The sequence below is a fragment of the Crinia signifera genome, unplaced genomic scaffold (genome assembly GCF_055691185.1).
Source record: "Crinia signifera unplaced genomic scaffold, ASM5569118v1 HAP2_SCAFFOLD_238, whole genome shotgun sequence".
Taxonomy (NCBI): domain Eukaryota; kingdom Metazoa; phylum Chordata; class Amphibia; order Anura; family Myobatrachidae; genus Crinia; species Crinia signifera.
In genome coordinates this window covers 142,501-162,500 of record NW_028142131.1, presented here as the reverse complement: position 1 = coordinate 162,500, position 20,000 = coordinate 142,501, and the positions used below count along the sequence as shown (strand labels likewise).

Here is a 20,000-nt window from a genome sequence, read left to right as displayed (position 1 = left end):
CCTGAAAACTTCTCACGTCACAATATTTTTTTTTTTTAAAGTGAAACTCATTATATACGTAATAATGCAGAGTGCTGGATAAAATATTTAATGAATATTGTTGTGTTATGTTACTGAGATAATGGGGAATGTGTTTTTTTACCCAAAGTACCACCATATGGTTGAAAATGTCCTAAATACTCATAAGTAATTACAAACTAATTGTGTAAAATGGCAAGAGCAAAATTCAATTGATGCTTTGAAATCAAGCATTTAACATCAATCATGGGCTCTAAAAGGCAGCTAAATGCTGGGCTCGTCCGGGATTTGAACCCGGGACCTCTCGCACCCAAAGCGAGAATCATACCCCTAGACCAACGAGCCACCCCTGAAAACTTCTCACGTCAGAACAATTTTTTTTTTAAAGTGAAACTCATATTATTTATGTAATAATTGAAAGAGCTGGATAAAATAGTTGATGTATTTTGTTGTATTATGTTACTGAGATAATGGGGAATGTGTTTTTTTACCCAAAGTACCACCATATGGTTGAAAATGTCCTAAATACTCATAAGTAATTACAAACTAATTGTGTAAAATGGCAAGAGCAAAATTCAATTGATGCTTTGAAATCAAGCATTTAACATCAATCATGGGCTCTAAAAGGCAGCTAAATGCTGGGCTCGTCGGGGATTTGAAGCCGGGACCTCTCGCACCCAAAGCGAGAATCATACCCCTAGACCAACGAGCCACCCCTGAAAACTTCTCACGTCACAATATTTTTTTTTTTAAAGTGAAACTCATTATATACGTAATAATGCAGAGTGCTGGATAAAATAGTTGATGTATTTTGTTGTATTATGTTACTGAGATAATGGGGAATGTGTTTTTTTACCCAAAGTACCACCATATGGTTGAAAATGTCCTAAATACTCATAAGTAATTACAAACTAATTGTGTAAAATGGCAAGAGCAAAATTCAATTGATGCTTTGAAATCAAGCATGTAACATCAATCATGGGCTCTAAAAGGCAGCTAAATGCTGGGCTCGTCGGGGATTTGAAGCCGGGACCTCTCGCACCCAAAGCGAGAATCATACCCCTAGACCAACGAGCCACCCCTGAAAACTTCTCACGTCACAATATTTTTTTTTTTAAAGTGAAACTCATTATATACGTAATAATGCAGAGTGCTGGATAAAATAGTTGATGTATTTTGTTGTATTATGTTACTGAGATAATGGGGAATGTGTTTTTTTACCCAAAGTACCACCATATGGTTGAAAATGTCCTAAATACTCATAAGTAATTACAAACTAATTGTGTAAAATGGCAAGAGCAAAATTCAATTGATGCTTTGAAATCAAGCATGTAACATCAATCATGGGCTCTAAAAGGCAGCTAAATGCTGGGCTCGTCCGGGATTTGAAGCCAGGACCTCTCGCACCCAAAGCGAGAATCATACCCCTAGACCAACGAGCCACCCCTGAAAACTTCTCACGTCACAATATTTTTTTTTTTAAAGTGAAACTCATTATATACGTAATAATGCAGAGTGCTGGATAAAATATTTAATGAATATTGTTGTGTTATGTTACTGAGATAATGGGGAATGTGTTTTTTTACCCAAAGTACCACCATATGGTTTAAAATGTCCTAAATACTCATAAGTAATTACAAACTAATTGTGTAAAATGGCAAGAGCAAAATTCAATTGATGCTTTGAAATCAAGCATTTAACATCAATCATGGGCTCTAAAAGGCAGCTAAATGCTGGGCTCGTCCGGGATTTGAACCCGGGACCTCTCGCACCCAAAGCGAGAATCATACCCCTAGACCAACGAGCCACCCCTGAAAACTTCTCACGTCACAATATTTTTTTTTTTTAAAGTGAAACTCATTATATACGTAATAATGCAGAGTGCTGGATAAAATATTTAATGAATATTGTTGTGTTATGTTACTGAGATAATGGGGAATGTGTTTTTTTACCCAAAGTACCACCATATGGTTGAAAATGTCCTAAATACTCATAAGTAATTACTAACTAATTGTGTAAAATGGCAAGAGCAAAATTCAATTGATGCTTTGAAATCAAGCATTTAACATCAATCATGGGCTCTAAAAGGCAGCTAAATGCTGGGCTCGTCCGGGATTTGAACCCGGGACCTCTCGCACCCAAAGCAAGAATCATACCCCTAGACCAACGAGCCACCCCTGAAAACTTCTCAAGTCAGAATAAATTTTTTTTTAAAGTGAAACTCATATTATTTATGTAATAATTGAAAGAGCTGGATAAAATAGTTGATGTATTTTGTTGTATTATGTTACTGAGATAATGGGGAATGTGTTTTTTTACCCAAAGTACCACCATATGGTTGAAAATGTCCTAAATACTCATAAGTAATTACAAACTAATTGTGTAAAATGGCAAGAGCAAAATTCAATTGATGCTTTGAAATCAAGCATGTAACATCAATCATGGGCTCTAAAAGGCAGCTAAATGCTGGGCTCGTCCGGGATTTGAAGCCAGGACCTCTCGCACCCAAAGCGAGAATCATACCCCTAGACCAACGAGCCACCCCTGAAAACTTCTCACGTCACAATATTTTTTTTTTTTAAAGTGAAACTCATTATATACGTAATAATGCAGAGTGCTGGATAAAATATTTAATGAATATTGTTGTGTTATGTTACTGAGATAATGGGGAATGTGTTTTTTTACCCAAAGTACCACCATATGGTTGAAAATGTCCTAAATACTCATAAGTAATTACAAACTAATTGTGTAAAATGGCAAGAGCAAAATTCAATTGATGCTTTGAAATCAAGCATTTAACATCAATCATGGGCTCTAAAAGGCAGCTAAATGCTGGGCTCGTCCGGGATTTGAACCCGGGACCTCTCGCACCCAAAGCGAGAATCATACCCCTAGACCAACGAGCCACCCCTGAAAACTTCTCACGTCAGAACAATTTTTTTTTTAAAGTGAAACTCATATTATTTATGTAATAATTGAAAGAGCTGGATAAAATAGTTGATGTATTTTGTTGTATTATGTTACTGAGATAATGGGGAATGTGTTTTTTTACCCAAAGTACCACCATATGGTTGAAAATGTCCTAAATACTCATAAGTAATTACAAACTAATTGTGTAAAATGGCAAGAGCAAAATTCAATTGATGCTTTGAAATCAAGCATTTAACATCAATCATGGGCTCTAAAAGGCAGCTAAATGCTGGGCTCGTCGGGGATTTGAAGCCGGGACCTCTCGCACCCAAAGCGAGAATCATACCCCTAGACCAACGAGCCACCCCTGAAAACTTCTCACGTCACAATATTTTTTTTTTTAAAGTGAAACTCATTATATACGTAATAATGCAGAGTGCTGGATAAAATAGTTGATGTATTTTGTTGTATTATGTTACTGAGATAATGGGGAATGTGTTTTTTTACCCAAAGTACCACCATATGGTTGAAAATGTCCTAAATACTCATAAGTAATTACAAACTAATTGTGTAAAATGGCAAGAGCAAAATTCAATTGATGCTTTGAAATCAAGCATGTAACATCAATCATGGGCTCTAAAAGGCAGCTAAATGCTGGGCTCGTCGGGGATTTGAAGCCGGGACCTCTCGCACCCAAAGCGAGAATCATACCCCTAGACCAACGAGCCACCCCTGAAAACTTCTCACGTCACAATATTTTTTTTTTTAAAGTGAAACTCATTATATACGTAATAATGCAGAGTGCTGGATAAAATAGTTGATGTATTTTGTTGTATTATGTTACTGAGATAATGGGGAATGTGTTTTTTTACCCAAAGTACCACCATATGGTTGAAAATGTCCTAAATACTCATAAGTAATTACAAACTAATTGTGTAAAATGGCAAGAGCAAAATTCAATTGATGCTTTGAAATCAAGCATGTAACATCAATCATGGGCTCTAAAAGGCAGCTAAATGCTGGGCTCGTCCGGGATTTGAAGCCGGGACCTCTCGCACCCAAAGCGAGAATCATACCCCTAGACCAACGAGCCACCCCTGAAAACTTCTCACGTCACAATATTTTTTTTTTTAAAGTGAAACTCATTATATACGTAATAATGCAGAGTGCTGGATAAAATAGTTGATGTATTTTGTTGTATTATGTTACTGAGATAATGGGGAATGTGTTTTTTTACCCAAAGTACCACCATATGGTTGAAAATGTCCTAAATACTCATAAGTAATTACAAACTAATTGTGTAAAATGGCAAGAGCAAAATTCAATTGATGCTTTGAAATCAAGCATGTAACATCAATCATGGGCTCTAAAAGGCAGCTAAATGCTGGGCTCGTCCGGGATTTGAACCCGGGACCTCTCGCACCCAAAGCGAGAATCATACCCCTAGACCAACGAGCCACCCCTGAAAACTTCTCACGTCAGAATATATTTTTTTTGAAAGTGAAACTCATATTATTTATGTAATAATTGAAAGAGCTGGATAAAATAGTTGATGTATTTTGTTGTATTATGTTACTGAGATAATGGGGAATGTGTTTTTTTTTACCTAAAGTACCACCACATGGTTGAAAATGTACTACATGCTCCTAAGTAATTACAAACTAATTGTGTAAAATGGCAAAAGCAAAATTCAATTGAGGCTTTGAAATCAAGCATGTAACATCAATCATGGGCTCTAAAAGGCAGCTAAATGCTGGGCTTGTCCGGGATTTGAACGCTGGGACCTCTTGCACCCTAAGCGAGAATCATACCCCTAGACCAACGAGCCACCCCTGAAAACTTCTCACGTCAGAATATTTTTTTTTTTTTAAGTGAAACTCATATTATTTATGTAATAATTGAAAGAGCTGGATAAAATAGTTGATGTATTTTGTTGTATTATGTTACTGAGATAATGGGGAATGTGTTTTTTTACCCAAAGTACCACCATATGGTTGAAAATGTCCTAAATACTCATAAGTAATTACAAACTAATTGTGTAAAATGGCAAGAGCAAAATTCAATTGATGCTTTGAAATCAAGCATTTAACATCAATCATGGGCTCTAAAAGGCAGCTAAATGCTGGGCTCGTCCGGGATTTGAACCCGGGACCTCTCGCACCCAAAGCGAGAATCATACCCCTAGACCAACGAGCCACCCCTGAAAACTTCTCACGTCACAATATTTTTTTTTAAAGTGAAACTCATATTATTTATGTAATAATTGAAAGAGCTGGATAAAATAGTTGATGTATTTTGTTGTATTATGTTACTGAGATAATGGGGAATGTGTTTTTTTACCCAAAGTACCACCATATGGTTGAAAATGTCCTAAATACTCATAAGTAATTACAAACTAATTGTGTAAAATGGCAAGAGCAAAATTCAATTGATGCTTTGAAATCAAGCATGTAACATCAATCATGGGCTCTAAAAGGCAGCTAAATGCTGGGCTCGTCCGGGATTTGAAGCCAGGACCTCTCGCACCCAAAGCGAGAATCATACCCCTAGACCAACGAGCCACCCCTGAAAACTTCTCACGTCACAATATTTTTTTTTTTAAAGTGAAACTCATTATATACGTAATAATGCAGAGTGCTGGATAAAATATTTAATGAATATTGTTGTGTTATGTTACTGAGATAATGGGGAATGTGTTTTTTTACCCAAAGTACCACCATATGGTTGAAAATGTCCTAAATACTCATAAGTAATTACAAACTAATTGTGTAAAATGGCAAGAGCAAAATTCAATTGATGCTTTGAAATCAAGCATTTAACATCAATCATGGGCTCTAAAAGGCAGCTAAATGCTGGGCTCGTCCGGGATTTGAACCCGGGACCTCTCGCACCCAAAGCAAGAATCATACCCCTAGACCAACGAGCCACCCCTGAAAACTTCTCAAGTCAGAATAAATTTTTTTTTAAAGTGAAACTCATATTATTTATGTAATAATTGAAAGAGCTGGATAAAATAGTTGATGTATTTTGTTGTATTATGTTACTGAGATAATGGGGAATGTGTTTTTTTACCCAAAGTACCACCATATGGTTGAAAATGTCCTAAATACTCATAAGTAATTACAAACTAATTGTGTAAAATGGCAAGAGCAAAATTCAATTGATGCTTTGAAATCAAGCATGTAACATCAATCATGGGCTCTAAAAGGCAGCTAAATGCTGGGCTCGTCCGGGATTTGAAGCCAGGACCTCTCGCACCCAAAGCGAGAATCATACCCCTAGACCAACGAGCCACCCCTGAATACTTCTCACGTCACAATATTTTTTTTTTTAAAGTGAAACTCATTATATACGTAATAATGCAGAGTGCTGGATAAAATATTTAATGAATATTGTTGTGTTATGTTACTGAGATAATGGGGAATGTGTTTTTTTACCCAAAGTACCACCATATGGTTGAAAATGTCCTAAATACTCATAAGTAATTACAAACTAATTGTGTAAAATGGCAAGAGCAAAATTCAATTGATGCTTTGAAATCAAGCATTTAACATCAATCATGGGCTCTAAAAGGCAGCTAAATGCTGGGCTCGTCCGGGATTTGAACCCGGGACCTCTCGCACCCAAAGCGAGAATCATACCCCTAGACCAACGAGCCACCCCTGAAAACTTCTCACGTCAGAATATATTTTTTTTGAAAGTGAAACTCATATTATTTATGTAATAATTGAAAGAGCTGGATAAAATAGTTGATGTATTTTGTTGTATTATGTTACTGAGATAATGGGGAATGTGTTTTTTTTTACCTAAAGTACCACCACATGGTTGAAAATGTACTACATGCTCCTAAGTAATTACAAACTAATTGTGTAAAATGGCAAAAGCAAAATTCAATTGAGGCTTTGAAATCAAGCATGTAACATCAATCATGGGCTCTAAAAGGCAGCTAAATGCTGGGCTTGTCCGGGATTTGAACGCTGGGACCTCTTGCACCCTAAGCGAGAATCATACCCCTAGACCAACGAGCCACCCCTGAAAACTTCTCAAGTCAGAATAAATTTTTTTTTAAAGTGAAACTCATATTATTTATGTAATAATTGAAAGAGCTGGATAAAATAGTTGATGTATTTTGTTGTATTATGTTACTGAGATAATGGGGAATGTGTTTTTTTACCCAAAGTACCACCATATGGTTGAAAATGTCCTAAATACTCATAAGTAATTACAAACTAATTGTGTAAAATGGCAAGAGCAAAATTCAATTGATGCTTTGAAATCAAGCATGTAACATCAATCATGGGCTCTAAAAGGCAGCTAAATGCTGGGCTCGTCCGGGATTTGAAGCCAGGACCTCTCGCACCCAAAGCGAGAATCATACCCCTAGACCAACGAGCCACCCCTGAAAACTTCTCACGTCACAATATTTTTTTTTTTAAAGTGAAACTCATTATATACGTAATAATGCAGAGTGCTGGATAAAATATTTAATGAATATTGTTGTGTTATGTTACTGAGATAATGGGGAATGTGTTTTTTTACCCAAAGTACCACCATATGGTTGAAAATGTCCTAAATACTCATAAGTAATTACAAACTAATTGTGTAAAATGGCAAGAGCAAAATTCAATTGATGCTTTGAAATCAAGCATTTAACACAGGGCTGGGCAATTGCGGCCCTCCAGATGTTGATGAACTACACATCCCAGAATGCCTTGCATCAGTTTCAGCATGGCCACATAGCAAAACTAATGCAATGCATCCTGGGATGTGTAGTTCATTAACATCTGGAGGGCCGGTGTTGCCCAGCCCTGATTTAACATCAATCATGGGCTCTAAAAGGCAGCTAAATGCTGGGCTCGTCCGGGATTTGAACCCGGGACCTCTCGCACCCAAAGCGAGAATCATACCCCTAGACCAACGAGCCACCCCTGAAAACTTCTCACGTCAGAACAATTTTTTTTTTAAAGTGAAACTCATATTATTTATGTAATAATTGAAAGAGCTGGATAAAATAGTTGATGTATTTTGTTGTATTATGTTACTGAGATAATGGGGAATGTGTTTTTTTACCCAAAGTACCACCATATGGTTGAAAATGTCCTAAATACTCATAAGTAATTACAAACTAATTGTGTAAAATGGCAAGAGCAAAATTCAATTGATGCTTTGAAATCAAGCATGTAACATCAATCATGGGCTCTAAAAGGCAGCTAAATGCTGGGCTCGTCCGGGATTTGAAGCCAGGACCTCTCGCACCCAAAGCGAGAATCATACCCCTAGACCAACGAGCCACCCCTGAAAACTTCTCACGTCACAATATTTTTTTTTTTAAAGTGAAACTCATTATATACGTAATAATGCAGAGTGCTGGATAAAATATTTAATGAATATTGTTGTGTTATGTTACTGAGATAATGGGGAATGTGTTTTTTTACCCAAAGTACCACCATATGGTTGAAAATGTCCTAAATACTCATAAGTAATTACAAACTAATTGTGTAAAATGGCAAGAGCAAAATTCAATTGATGCTTTGAAATCAAGCATTTAACATCAATCATGGGCTCTAAAAGGCAGCTAAATGCTGGGCTCGTCCGGGATTTGAACCCGGGACCTCTCGCACCCAAAGCGAGAATCATACCCCTAGACCAACGAGCCACCCCTGAAAACTTCTCACGTCACAATATTTTTTTTTTTTAAAGTGAAACTCATTATATACGTAATAATGCAGAGTGCTGGATAAAATATTTAATGAATATTGTTGTGTTATGTTACTGAGATAATGGGGAATGTGTTTTTTTACCCAAAGTACCACCATATGGTTGAAAATGTCCTAAATACTCATAAGTAATTACAAACTAATTGTGTAAAATGGCAAGAGCAAAATTCAATTGATGCTTTGAAATCAAGCATTTAACATCAATCATGGGCTCTAAAAGGCAGCTAAATGCTGGGCTCGTCCGGGATTTGAACCCGGGACCTCTCGCACCCAAAGCAAGAATCATACCCCTAGACCAACGAGCCACCCCTGAAAACTTCTCAAGTCAGAATAAAATTTTTTTTAAAGTGAAACTCATATTATTTATGTAATAATTGAAAGAGCTGGATAAAATAGTTGATGTATTTTGTTGTATTATGTTACTGAGATAATGGGGAATGTGTTTTTTTACCCAAAGTACCACCATATGGTTGAAAATGTCCTAAATACTCATAAGTAATTACAAACTAATTGTGTAAAATGGCAAGAGCAAAATTCAATTGATGCTTTGAAATCAAGCATGTAACATCAATCATGGGCTCTAAAAGGCAGCTAAATGCTGGGCTCGTCCGGGATTTGAAGCCAGGACCTCTCGCACCCAAAGCGAGAATCATACCCCTAGACCAACGAGCCACCCCTGAAAACTTCTCACGTCACAATATTTTTTTTTTTAAAGTGAAACTCATTATATACGTAATAATGCAGAGTGCTGGATAAAATATTTAATGAATATTGTTGTGTTATGTTACTGAGATAATGGGGAATGTGTTTTTTTACCCAAAGTACCACCATATGGTTGAAAATGTCCTAAATACTCATAAGTAATTACAAACTAATTGTGTAAAATGGCAAGAGCAAAATTTAATTGATGCTTTGAAATCAAGCATTTAACATCAATCATGGGCTCTAAAAGGCAGCTAAATGCTGGGCTCGTCCGGGATTTGAACCCGGGACCTCTCGCACCCAAAGCGAGAATCATACCCCTAGACCAACGAGCCACCCCTGAAAACTTCTCACGTCAAAACAATTTTTTTTTTAAAGTGAAACTCATATTATTTATGTAATAATTGAAAGAGCTGGATAAAATAGTTGATGTATTTTGTTGTATTATGTTACTGAGATAATGGGGAATGTGTTTTTTTACCCAAAGTACCACCATATGGTTGAAAATGTCCTAAATACTCATAAGCAATTACAAACTAATTGTGTAAAATGGCAAGAGCAAAATTCAATTGATGCTTTGAAATCAAGCATTTAACATCAATCATGGGCTCTAAAAGGCAGCTAAATGCTGGGCTCGTCGGGGATTTGAAGCCGGGACCTCTCGCACCCAAAGCGAGAATCATACCCCTAGACCAACGAGCCACCCCTGAAAACTTCTCACGTCACAATATTTTTTTTTTTAAAGTGAAACTCATTATATACGTAATAATGCAGAGTGCTGGATAAAATAGTTGATGTATTTTGTTGTATTATGTTACTGAGATAATGGGGAATGTGTTTTTTTACCCAAAGTACCACCATATGGTTGAAAATGTCCTAAATACTCATAAGTAATTACAAACTAATTGTGTAAAATGGCAAGAGCAAAATTCAATTGATGCTTTGAAATCAAGCATGTAACATCAATCATGGGCTCTAAAAGGCAGCTAAATGCTGGGCTCGTCCGGGATTTGAAGCCGGGACCTCTCGCACCCAAAGCGAGAATCATACCCCTAGACCAACGAGCCACCCCTGAAAACTTCTCACGTCACAATATTTTTTTTTTTAAAGTGAAACTCATTATATACGTAATAATGCAGAGTGCTGGATAAAATAGTTGATGTATTTTGTTGTATTATGTTACTGAGATAATGGGGAATGTGTTTTTTTACCCAAAGTACCACCATATGGTTGAAAATGTCCTAAATACTCATAAGTAATTACAAACTAATTGTGTAAAATGGCAAGAGCAAAATTCAATTGATGCTTTGAAATCAAGCATGTAACATCAATCATGGGCTCTAAAAGGCAGCTAAATGCTGGGCTCGTCCGGGATTTGAACCCGGGACCTCTCGCACCCAAAGCGAGAATCATACCCCTAGACCAACGAGCCACCCCTGAAAACTTCTCACGTCAGAATATATTTTTTTTGAAAGTGAAACTCATATTATTTATGTAATAATTGAAAGAGCTGGATAAAATAGTTGATGTATTTTGTTGTATTATGTTACTGAGATAATGGGGAATGTGTTTTTTTTTACCTAAAGTACCACCACATGGTTGAAAATGTACTACATGCTCCTAAGTAATTACAAACTAATTGTGTAAAATGGCAAAAGCAAAATTCAATTGAGGCTTTGAAATCAAGCATGTAACATCAATCATGGGCTCTAAAAGGCAGCTAAATGCTGGGCTTGTCCGGGATTTGAACGCTGGGACCTCTTGCACCCTAAGCGAGAATCATACCCCTAGACCAACGAGCCACCCCTGAAAACTTCTCACGTCAGAATATTTTTTTTTTTTTAAGTGAAACTCATATTATTTATGTAATAATTGAAAGAGCTGGATAAAATAGTTGATGTATTTTGTTGTATTATGTTACTGAGATAATGGGGAATGTGTTTTTTTACCCAAAGTACCACCATATGGTTGAAAATGTCCTAAATACTCATAAGTAATTACAAACTAATTGTGTAAAATGGCAAGAGCAAAATTCAATTGATGCTTTGAAATCAAGCATTTAACATCAATCATGGGCTCTAAAAGGCAGCTAAATGCTGGGCTCGTCCGGGATTTGAACCCGGGACCTCTCGCACCCAAAGCGAGAATCATACCCCTAGACCAACGAGCCACCCCTGAAAACTTCTCACGTCACAATATTTTTTTTTTTTTAAAGTGAAACTCATTATATACGTAATAATGCAGAGTGCTGGATAAAATATTTAATGAATATTGTTGTGTTATGTTACTGAGATAATGGGGAATGTGTTTTTTTACCCAAAGTACCACCATATGGTTGAAAATGTCCTAAATACTCATAAGTAATTACAAACTAATTGTGTAAAATGGCAAGAGCAAAATTCAATTGATGCTTTGAAATCAAGCATTTAACATCAATCATGGGCTCTAAAAGGCAGCTAAATGCTGGGCTCGTCCGGGATTTGAACCCGGGACCTCTCGCACCCAAAGCAAGAATCATACCCCTAGACCAACGAGCCACCCCTGAAAACTTCTCAAGTCAGAATAATTTTTTTTTTAAAGTGAAACTCATATTATTTATGTAATAATTGAAAGAGCTGGATAAAATAGTTGATGTATTTTGTTGTATTATGTTACTGAGATAATGGGGAATGTGTTTTTTTACCCAAAGTACCACCATATGGTTGAAAATGTCCTAAATACTCATAAGTAATTACAAACTAATTGTGTAAAATGGTAAGAGCAAAATTCAATTGATGCTTTGAAATCAAGCATGTAACATCAATCATGGGCTCTAAAAGGCAGCTAAATGCTGGGCTCGTCCGGGATTTGAAGCCAGGACCTCTCGCACCCAAAGCGAGAATCATACCCCTAGACCAACGAGCCACCCCTGAAAACTTCTCACGTCACAATATTTTTTTTTTTAAAGTGAAACTCATTATATACGTAATAATGCAGAGTGCTGGATAAAATATTTAATGAATATTGTTGTGTTATGTTACTGAGATAATGGGGAATGTGTTTTTTTACCCAAAGTACCACCATATGGTTGAAAATGTCCTAAATACTCATAAGTAATTACAAACTAATTGTGTAAAATGGCAAGAGCAAAATTCAATTGATGCTTTGAAATCAAGCATTTAACATCAATCATGGGCTCTAAAAGGCAGCTAAATGCTGGGCTCGTCCGGGATTTGAACCCGGGACCTCTCGCACCCAAAGCGAGAATCATACCCCTAGACCAACGAGCCACCCCTGAAAACTTCTCACGTCAGAACAATTTTTTTTTTAAAGTGAAACTCATATTATTTATGTAATAATTGAAAGAGCTGGATAAAATAGTTGATGTATTTTGTTGTATTATGTTACTGAGATAATGGGGAATGTGTTTTTTTACCCAAAGTACCACCATATGGTTGAAAATGTCCTAAATACTCATAAGTAATTACAAACTAATTGTGTAAAATGGCAAGAGCAAAATTCAATTGATGCTTTGAAATCAAGCATTTAACATCAATCATGGGCTCTAAAAGGCAGCTAAATGCTGGGCTCGTCGGGGATTTGAAGCCGGGACCTCTCGCACCCAAAGCGAGAATCATACCCCTAGACCAACGAGCCACCCCTGAAAACTTCTCACGTCACAATATTTTTTTTTTTAAAGTGAAACTCATTATATACGTAATAATGCAGAGTGCTGGATAAAATATTTAATGAATATTGTTGTGTTATGTTACTGAGATAATGGGGAATGTGTTTTTTTACCCAAAGTACCACCATATGGTTGAAAATGTCCTAAATACTCATAAGTAATTACAAACTAATTGTGTAAAATGGCAAGAGCAAAATTCAATTGATGCTTTGAAATCAAGCATTTAACATCAATCATGGGCTCTAAAAGGCAGCTAAATGCTGGGCTCGTCCGGGATTTGAACCCGGGACCTCTCGCACCCAAAGCGAGAATCATACCCCTAGACCAACGAGCCACCCCTGAAAACTTCTCACGTCAGAATATATTTTTTTTGAAAGTGAAACTCATATTATTTATGTAATAATTGAAAGAGCTGGATAAAATAGTTGATGTATTTTGTTGTATTATGTTACTGAGATAATGGGGAATGTGTTTTTTTTTACCTAAAGTACCACCACATGGTTGAAAATGTACTACATGCTCCTAAGTAATTACAAACTAATTCTGTAAAATGGCAAGAGCAAAATTCAATTGATGCTTTGAAATCAAGCATTTAACATCAATCATGGGCTCTAAAAGGCAGCTAAATGCTGGGCTCGTCCGGGATTTGAACCTGGGACCTCTCGCACCCAAAGCAAGAATCATACCCCTAGACCAACGAGCCACCCCTGAAAACTTCTCAAGTCAGAATAATTTTTTTTTTAAAGTGAAACTCATATTATTTATGTAATAATTGAAAGAGCTGGATAAAATAGTTGATGTATTTTGTTGTATTATGTTACTGAGATAATGGGGAATGTGTTTTTTTACCCAAAGTACCACCATATGGTTGAAAATGTCCTAAATACTCATAAGTAATTACAAACTAATTGTGTAAAATGGCAAGAGCAAAATTCAATTGATGCTTTGAAATCAAGCATGTAACATCAATCATGGGCTCTAAAAGGCAGCTAAATGCTGGGCTCGTCCGGGATTTGAAGCCAGGACCTCTCGCACCCAAAGCGAGAATCATACCCCTAGACCAACGAGCCACCCCTGAAAACTTCTCACGTCACAATATTTTTTTTTTTTAAAGTGAAACTCATTATATACGTAATAATGCAGAGTGCTGGATAAAATATTTAATGAATATTGTTGTGTTATGTTACTGAGATAATGGGGAATGTGTTTTTTTACCCAAAGTACCACCATATGGTTGAAAATGTCCTAAATACTCATAAGTAATTACAAACTAATTGTGTAAAATGGCAAGAGCAAAATTCAATTGATGCTTTGAAATCAAGCATTTAACATCAATCATGGGCTCTAAAAGGCAGCTAAATGCTGGGCTCGTCCGGGATTTGAACCCGGGACCTCTCGCACCCAAAGCGAGAATCATACCCCTAGACCAACGAGCCACCCCTGAAAACTTCTCACGTCAGAACAATTTTTTTTTTAAAGTGAAACTCATATTATTTATGTAATAATTGAAAGAGCTGGATAAAATAGTTGATGTATTTTGTTGTATTATGTTACTGAGATAATGGGGAATGTGTTTTTTTACCCAAAGTACCACCATATGGTTGAAAATGTCCTAAATACTCATAAGTAATTACAAACTAATTGTGTAAAATGGCAAGAGCAAAATTCAATTGATGCTTTGAAATCAAGCATTTAACATCAATCATGGGCTCTAAAAGGCAGCTAAATGCTGGGCTCGTCGGGGATTTGAAGCCGGGACCTCTCGCACCCAAAGCGAGAATCATACCCCTAGACCAACGAGCCACCCCTGAAAACTTCTCACGTCACAATATTTTTTTTTTTTAAAGTGAAACTCATTATATACGTAATAATGCAGAGTGCTGGATAAAATATTTAATGAATATTGTTGTGTTATGTTACTGAGATAATGGGGAATGTGTTTTTTTACCCAAAGTACCACCATATGGTTGAAAATGTCCTAAATACTCATAAGTAATTACAAACTAATTGTGTAAAATGGCAAGAGCAAAATTCAATTGATGCTTTGAAATCAAGCATTTAACATCAATCATGGGCTCTAAAAGGCAGCTAAATGCTGGGCTCGTCCGGGATTTGAACCCGGGACCTCTTGCACCCAAAGCAAGAATCATACCCCTAGACCAACGAGCCACCCCTGAAAACTTCTCAAGTCAGAATAAATTTTTTTTTAAAGTGAAACTCATATTATTTATGTAATAATTGAAAGAGCTGGATAAAATAGTTGATGTATTTTGTTGTATTATGTTACTGAGATAATGGGGAATGTGTTTTTTTACCCAAAGTACCACCATATGGTTGAAAATGTCCTAAATACTCATAAGTAATTACAAACTAATTGTGTAAAATGGCAAGAGCAAAATTCAATTGATGCTTTGAAATCAAGCATGTAACATCAATCATGGGCTCTAAAAGGCAGCTAAATGCTGGGCTCGTCCGGGATTTGAAGCCAGGACCTCTCGCACCCAAAGCGAGAATCATACCCCTAGACCAACGAGCCACCCCTGAAAACTTCTCACGTCACAATATTTTTTTTTTAAAGTGAAACTCATTATATACGTAATAATGCAGAGTGCTGGATAAAATATTTAATGAATATTGTTGTGTTATGTTACTGAGATAATGGGGAATGTGTTTTTTTACCCAAAGTACCACCATATGGTTGAAAATGTCCTAAATACTCATAAGTAATTACAAACTAATTGTGTAAAATGGCAAGAGCAAAATTCAATTGATGCTTTGAAATCAAGCATTTAACATCAATCATGGGCTCTAAAAGGCAGCTAAATGCTGGGCTCGTCCGGGATTTGAACCCGGGACCTCTCGCACCCAAAGCGAGAATCATACCCCTAGACCAACAAGCCACCCCTGAAAACTTCTCACGTCAGAACAATTTTTTTTTTAAAGTGAAACTCATATTATTTATGTAATAATTGAAAGAGCTGGATAAAATAGTTGATGTATTTTGTTGTATTATGTTACTGAGATAATGGGGAATGTGTTTTTTTACCCAAAGTACCACCATATGGTTGAAAATGTCCTAAATACTCATAAGTAATTACAAACTAATTGTGTAAAATGGCAAGAGCAAAATTCAATTGATGCTTTGAAATCAAGCATTTAACATCAATCATGGGCTCTAAAAGGCAGCTAAATGCTGGGCTCGTCGGGGATTTGAAGCCGGGACCTCTCGCACCCAAAGCGAGAATCATACCCCTAGACCAACGAGCCACCCCTGAAAACTTCTCACGTCACAATATTTTTTTTTTGAAAGTGAAACTCATATTATTTATGTAATAATTGAAAGAGCTGGATAAAATAGTTGATGTATTTTGTTGTATTATGTTACTGAGATAATGGGGAATGTGTTTTTTTACCCAAAGTACCACCATATGGTTGAAAATGTCCTAAATACTCATAAGTAATTACAAACTAATTGTGTAAAATGGCAAGAGCAAAATTCAATTGATGCTTTGAAATCAAGCATGTAACATCAATCATGGGCTCTAAAAGGCAGCTAAATGCTGGGCTCGTCCGGGATTTGAACCCGGGACCTCTCGCACCCAAAGCAAGAATCATACCCCTAGACCAACGAGCCACCCCTGAAAACTTCTCACGTCAGAATATATTTTTTTTGAAAGTGAAACTCATATTATTTATGTAATAATTGAAAGAGCTGGATAAAATAGTTGATGTATTTTGTTGTATTATGTTACTGAGATAATGGGGAATGTGTTTTTTTTTTACCTAAAGTACCACCACATGGTTGAAAATGTACTACATGCTCCTAAGTAATTACAAACTAATTGTGTAAAATGGCAAGAGCAAAATTCAATTGAGGCTTTGAAATCAAGCATGTAACATCAATCATGGGCTCTAAAAGGCAGCTAAATGCTGGGCTTGTCCGGGATTTGAACGCTGGGACCTCTTGCACCCTAAGCGAGAATCATACCCCTAGACCAACGAGCCACCCCTGAAAACTTCTCACGTCAGAATATTTTTTTTTTTTAAGTGAAACTCATATTATTTATGTAATAATTGAAAGAGCTGGATAAAATAGTTGATGTATTTTGTTGTATTATGTTACTGAGATAATGGGGAATGTGTTTTTTTACCCAAAGTACCACCATATGGTTGAAAATGTCCTAAATACTCATAAGTAATTACAAACTAATTGTGTAAAATGGCAAGAGCAAAATTCAATTGATGCTTTGAAATCAAGCATGTAACATCAATCATGGGCTCTAAAAGGCAGCTAAATGCTGGGCTCGTCCGGGATTTGAAGCCAGGACCTCTCGCACCCAAAGCGAGAATCATACCCCTAGACCAACGAGCCACCCCTGAAAACTTCTCACGTCACAATATTTTTTTTTTTAAAGTGAAACTCATTATATACGTAATAATGCAGAGTGCTGGATAAAATATTTAATGAATATTGTTGTGTTATGTTACTGAGATAATGGGGAATGTGTTTTTTTACCCAAAGTACCACCATATGGTTGAAAATTTCCTAAATACTCATAAGTAATTACAAACTAATTGTGTAAAATGGCAAGAGCAAAATTCAATTGATGCTTTGAAATCAAGCATTTAACATCAATCATGGGCTCTAAAAGGCAGCTAAATGCTGGGCTCGTCCGGGATTTGAACCCGGGACCTCTCGCACCCAAAGCGAGAATCATACCCCTAGACCAACGAGCCACCCCTGAAAACTTCTCACGTCAGAACAATTTTTTTTTTAAAGTGAAACTCATATTATTTATGTAATAATTGAAAGAGCTGGATAAAATAGTTGATGTATTTTGTTGTATTATGTTACTGAGATAATGGGGAATGTGTTTTTTTACCCAAAGTACCACCATATGGTTGAAAATGTCCTAAATACTCATAAGTAATTACAAACTAATTGTGTAAAATGGCAAGAGCAAAATTCAATTGATGCTTTGAAATCAAGCATTTAACATCAATCATGGGCTCTAAAAGGCAGCTAAATGCTGGGCTCGTCCGGGATTTGAAGCCGGGACCTCTCGCACCCAAAGCGAGAATCATACCCCTAGACCAACGAGCCACCCCTGAAAACTTCTCACGTCACAATATTTTTATTTTTTAAAGTGAAACTCATTATATACGTAATAATGCAGAGTGCTGGATAAAATAGTTGATGTATTTTGTTGTATTATGTTACTGAGATAATGGGGAATGTGTTTTTTTACCCAAAGTACCACCATATGGTTGAAAATGTCCTAAATACTCATAAGTAATTACAAACTAATTGTGTAAAATGGCAAGAGCAAAATTCAATTGATGCTTTGAAATCAAGCATTTAACATCAATCATGGGCTCTAAAAGGCAGCTAAATGCTGGGCTCGTCCGGGATTTGAACCCGGGACCTCTCGCACCCAAAGCGAGAATCATACCCCTAGACCAACGAGCCACCCCTGAAAACTTCTCACGTCAGAATAATTTTTTTTTTAAAGTGAAACTCATATTATTTATGTAATAATTGAAAGAGCTGGATAAAATAGTTGATGTATTTTGTTGTATTATGTTACTGAGATAATGGGGAATGTGTTTTTTTACCCAAAGTACCACCATATGGTTGAAAATGTCCTAAATACTCATAAGTAATTACAAACTAATTGTGTAAAATGGCAAGAGCAAAATTCAATTGATGCTTTGAAATCAAGCATTTAACATCAATCATGGGCTCTAAAAGGCAGCTAAATGCTGGGCTCGTCCGGGATTTGAAGCCAGGACCTCTCGCACCCAAAGCGAGAATCATACCCCTAGACCAACGAGCCACCCCTGAAAACTTCTCACGTCACAATATTTTTATTTTTTAAAGTGAAACTCATTATATACGTAATAATGCAGAGTGCTGGATAAAATAGTTGATGTATTTTGTTGTATTATGTTACTGAGATAATGGGGAATGTGTTTTTTTACCCAAAGTACCACCATATGGTTGAAAATGTCCTAAATACTCATAAGTAATTACAAACTAATTGTGTAAAATGGCAAGAGCAAAATTCAATTGATGCTTTGAAATCAAGCATTTAACATCAATCATGGGCTCTAAAAGGCAGCTAAATGCTGGGCTCGTCCGGGATTTGAACCCGGGACCTCTCGCACCCAAAGTGAGAATCATACCCCTAGACCAACGATCCACCCCTGAATACTTCTCACGTCAGAATAATTTTTTTTTTAAAGTGAAACTCATATTATTTATGTAATAATTGAAAGAGCTGGATAAAATAGTTGATGTATTTTGTTGTATTATGTTACTGAGATAATGGGGAAAGTGTTTTTTTACCCAAAGTACCACCATATGGTTGAAAATGTCCTAAATACTCATAAGTAATTACAAACTAATTGTGTAAAATGGCAAGAGCAAAATTCAATTGATGCTTTGAAATCAAGCATGTAACATCAATCATGGGCTCTAAAAGGCAGCTAAATGTTGGGCTCGTCCGGGATTTGAAGCCGGGACCTCTCGCACCCACAGCGAGAATCATACCACTAGACCAACGAGCCACCCCTGAAAACTTCTCACGTCACAATATTTTTTTTTTTAAAGTGAAACTCATTATATACGTAATAATGCAGAGTGCTGGATAAAATATTTAATGAATATTGTTGTGTTATGCTACTGAGATAATGGGGAATGTGTTTTTTTACCCAAAGTACCACCATATGGTTGAAAATGTCCTAAATACTCATAAGTAATTACAAACTAATTGTGTAAAATGGCAAGAGCAAAATTCAATTGATGCTTTGAAATCAAGCATTTAACATCAATCATGGGCTCTAAAAGGCAGCTAAATGCTGGGCTCGTCCGGGATTTGAACCCGGGACCTCTCGCACCCAAAGCGAGAATCATACCCCTAGACCAACGAGCTACCCCTGAAAACTTCTCACGTCAGAATAATTTTTTTTTTAATGTGAAACTC

The 20,000-nt window shown here is 36.5% G+C and overlaps 17 non-coding genes across 17 annotated transcripts; all 17 read right to left on the bottom strand.

Moving 5' to 3' along the window:
• Nucleotides 1-291: 291 nt before the first annotated feature.
• Nucleotides 292-363, bottom strand: TRNAP-UGG (transfer RNA proline (anticodon UGG)). The gene has a single exon. It is a non-coding gene; the product is annotated as a tRNA-Pro (tRNA).
• A 1,390-nt stretch (nucleotides 364-1,753) lies between these two features.
• Nucleotides 1,754-1,825, bottom strand: TRNAP-UGG (transfer RNA proline (anticodon UGG)). Its single transcript has one exon. It is a non-coding gene; the product is annotated as a tRNA-Pro (tRNA).
• A 1,027-nt stretch (nucleotides 1,826-2,852) lies between these two features.
• Nucleotides 2,853-2,924, bottom strand: TRNAP-UGG (transfer RNA proline (anticodon UGG)). Its single transcript has one exon. It is a non-coding gene; the product is annotated as a tRNA-Pro (tRNA).
• A 1,390-nt stretch (nucleotides 2,925-4,314) lies between these two features.
• On the bottom strand, nucleotides 4,315-4,386 carry TRNAP-UGG (transfer RNA proline (anticodon UGG)). Its single transcript has one exon. It is a non-coding gene; the product is annotated as a tRNA-Pro (tRNA).
• Nucleotides 4,387-5,052: 666 nt separating this feature from the next.
• Nucleotides 5,053-5,124, bottom strand: TRNAP-UGG (transfer RNA proline (anticodon UGG)). The gene has a single exon. It is a non-coding gene; the product is annotated as a tRNA-Pro (tRNA).
• A 1,390-nt stretch (nucleotides 5,125-6,514) lies between these two features.
• On the bottom strand, nucleotides 6,515-6,586 carry TRNAP-UGG (transfer RNA proline (anticodon UGG)). The gene has a single exon. It is a non-coding gene; the product is annotated as a tRNA-Pro (tRNA).
• A 1,194-nt stretch (nucleotides 6,587-7,780) lies between these two features.
• TRNAP-UGG (transfer RNA proline (anticodon UGG)) lies at nucleotides 7,781-7,852 on the bottom strand. Its single transcript has one exon. It is a non-coding gene; the product is annotated as a tRNA-Pro (tRNA).
• Nucleotides 7,853-8,512: 660 nt separating this feature from the next.
• Nucleotides 8,513-8,584, bottom strand: TRNAP-UGG (transfer RNA proline (anticodon UGG)). Its single transcript has one exon. It is a non-coding gene; the product is annotated as a tRNA-Pro (tRNA).
• Nucleotides 8,585-9,610: 1,026 nt separating this feature from the next.
• On the bottom strand, nucleotides 9,611-9,682 carry TRNAP-UGG (transfer RNA proline (anticodon UGG)). Its single transcript has one exon. It is a non-coding gene; the product is annotated as a tRNA-Pro (tRNA).
• Nucleotides 9,683-10,707: 1,025 nt separating this feature from the next.
• Nucleotides 10,708-10,779, bottom strand: TRNAP-UGG (transfer RNA proline (anticodon UGG)). Its single transcript has one exon. It is a non-coding gene; the product is annotated as a tRNA-Pro (tRNA).
• Nucleotides 10,780-11,445: 666 nt separating this feature from the next.
• Nucleotides 11,446-11,517, bottom strand: TRNAP-UGG (transfer RNA proline (anticodon UGG)). Its single transcript has one exon. It is a non-coding gene; the product is annotated as a tRNA-Pro (tRNA).
• A 1,027-nt stretch (nucleotides 11,518-12,544) lies between these two features.
• TRNAP-UGG (transfer RNA proline (anticodon UGG)) lies at nucleotides 12,545-12,616 on the bottom strand. The gene has a single exon. It is a non-coding gene; the product is annotated as a tRNA-Pro (tRNA).
• A 660-nt stretch (nucleotides 12,617-13,276) lies between these two features.
• TRNAP-UGG (transfer RNA proline (anticodon UGG)) lies at nucleotides 13,277-13,348 on the bottom strand. Its single transcript has one exon. It is a non-coding gene; the product is annotated as a tRNA-Pro (tRNA).
• A 1,030-nt stretch (nucleotides 13,349-14,378) lies between these two features.
• Nucleotides 14,379-14,450, bottom strand: TRNAP-UGG (transfer RNA proline (anticodon UGG)). The gene has a single exon. It is a non-coding gene; the product is annotated as a tRNA-Pro (tRNA).
• Nucleotides 14,451-15,111: 661 nt separating this feature from the next.
• On the bottom strand, nucleotides 15,112-15,183 carry TRNAP-UGG (transfer RNA proline (anticodon UGG)). The gene has a single exon. It is a non-coding gene; the product is annotated as a tRNA-Pro (tRNA).
• Nucleotides 15,184-17,679: 2,496 nt separating this feature from the next.
• Nucleotides 17,680-17,751, bottom strand: TRNAP-UGG (transfer RNA proline (anticodon UGG)). The gene has a single exon. It is a non-coding gene; the product is annotated as a tRNA-Pro (tRNA).
• Nucleotides 17,752-18,412: 661 nt separating this feature from the next.
• Nucleotides 18,413-18,484, bottom strand: TRNAP-UGG (transfer RNA proline (anticodon UGG)). The gene has a single exon. It is a non-coding gene; the product is annotated as a tRNA-Pro (tRNA).
• Nucleotides 18,485-20,000: the final 1,516 nt, after the last annotated feature.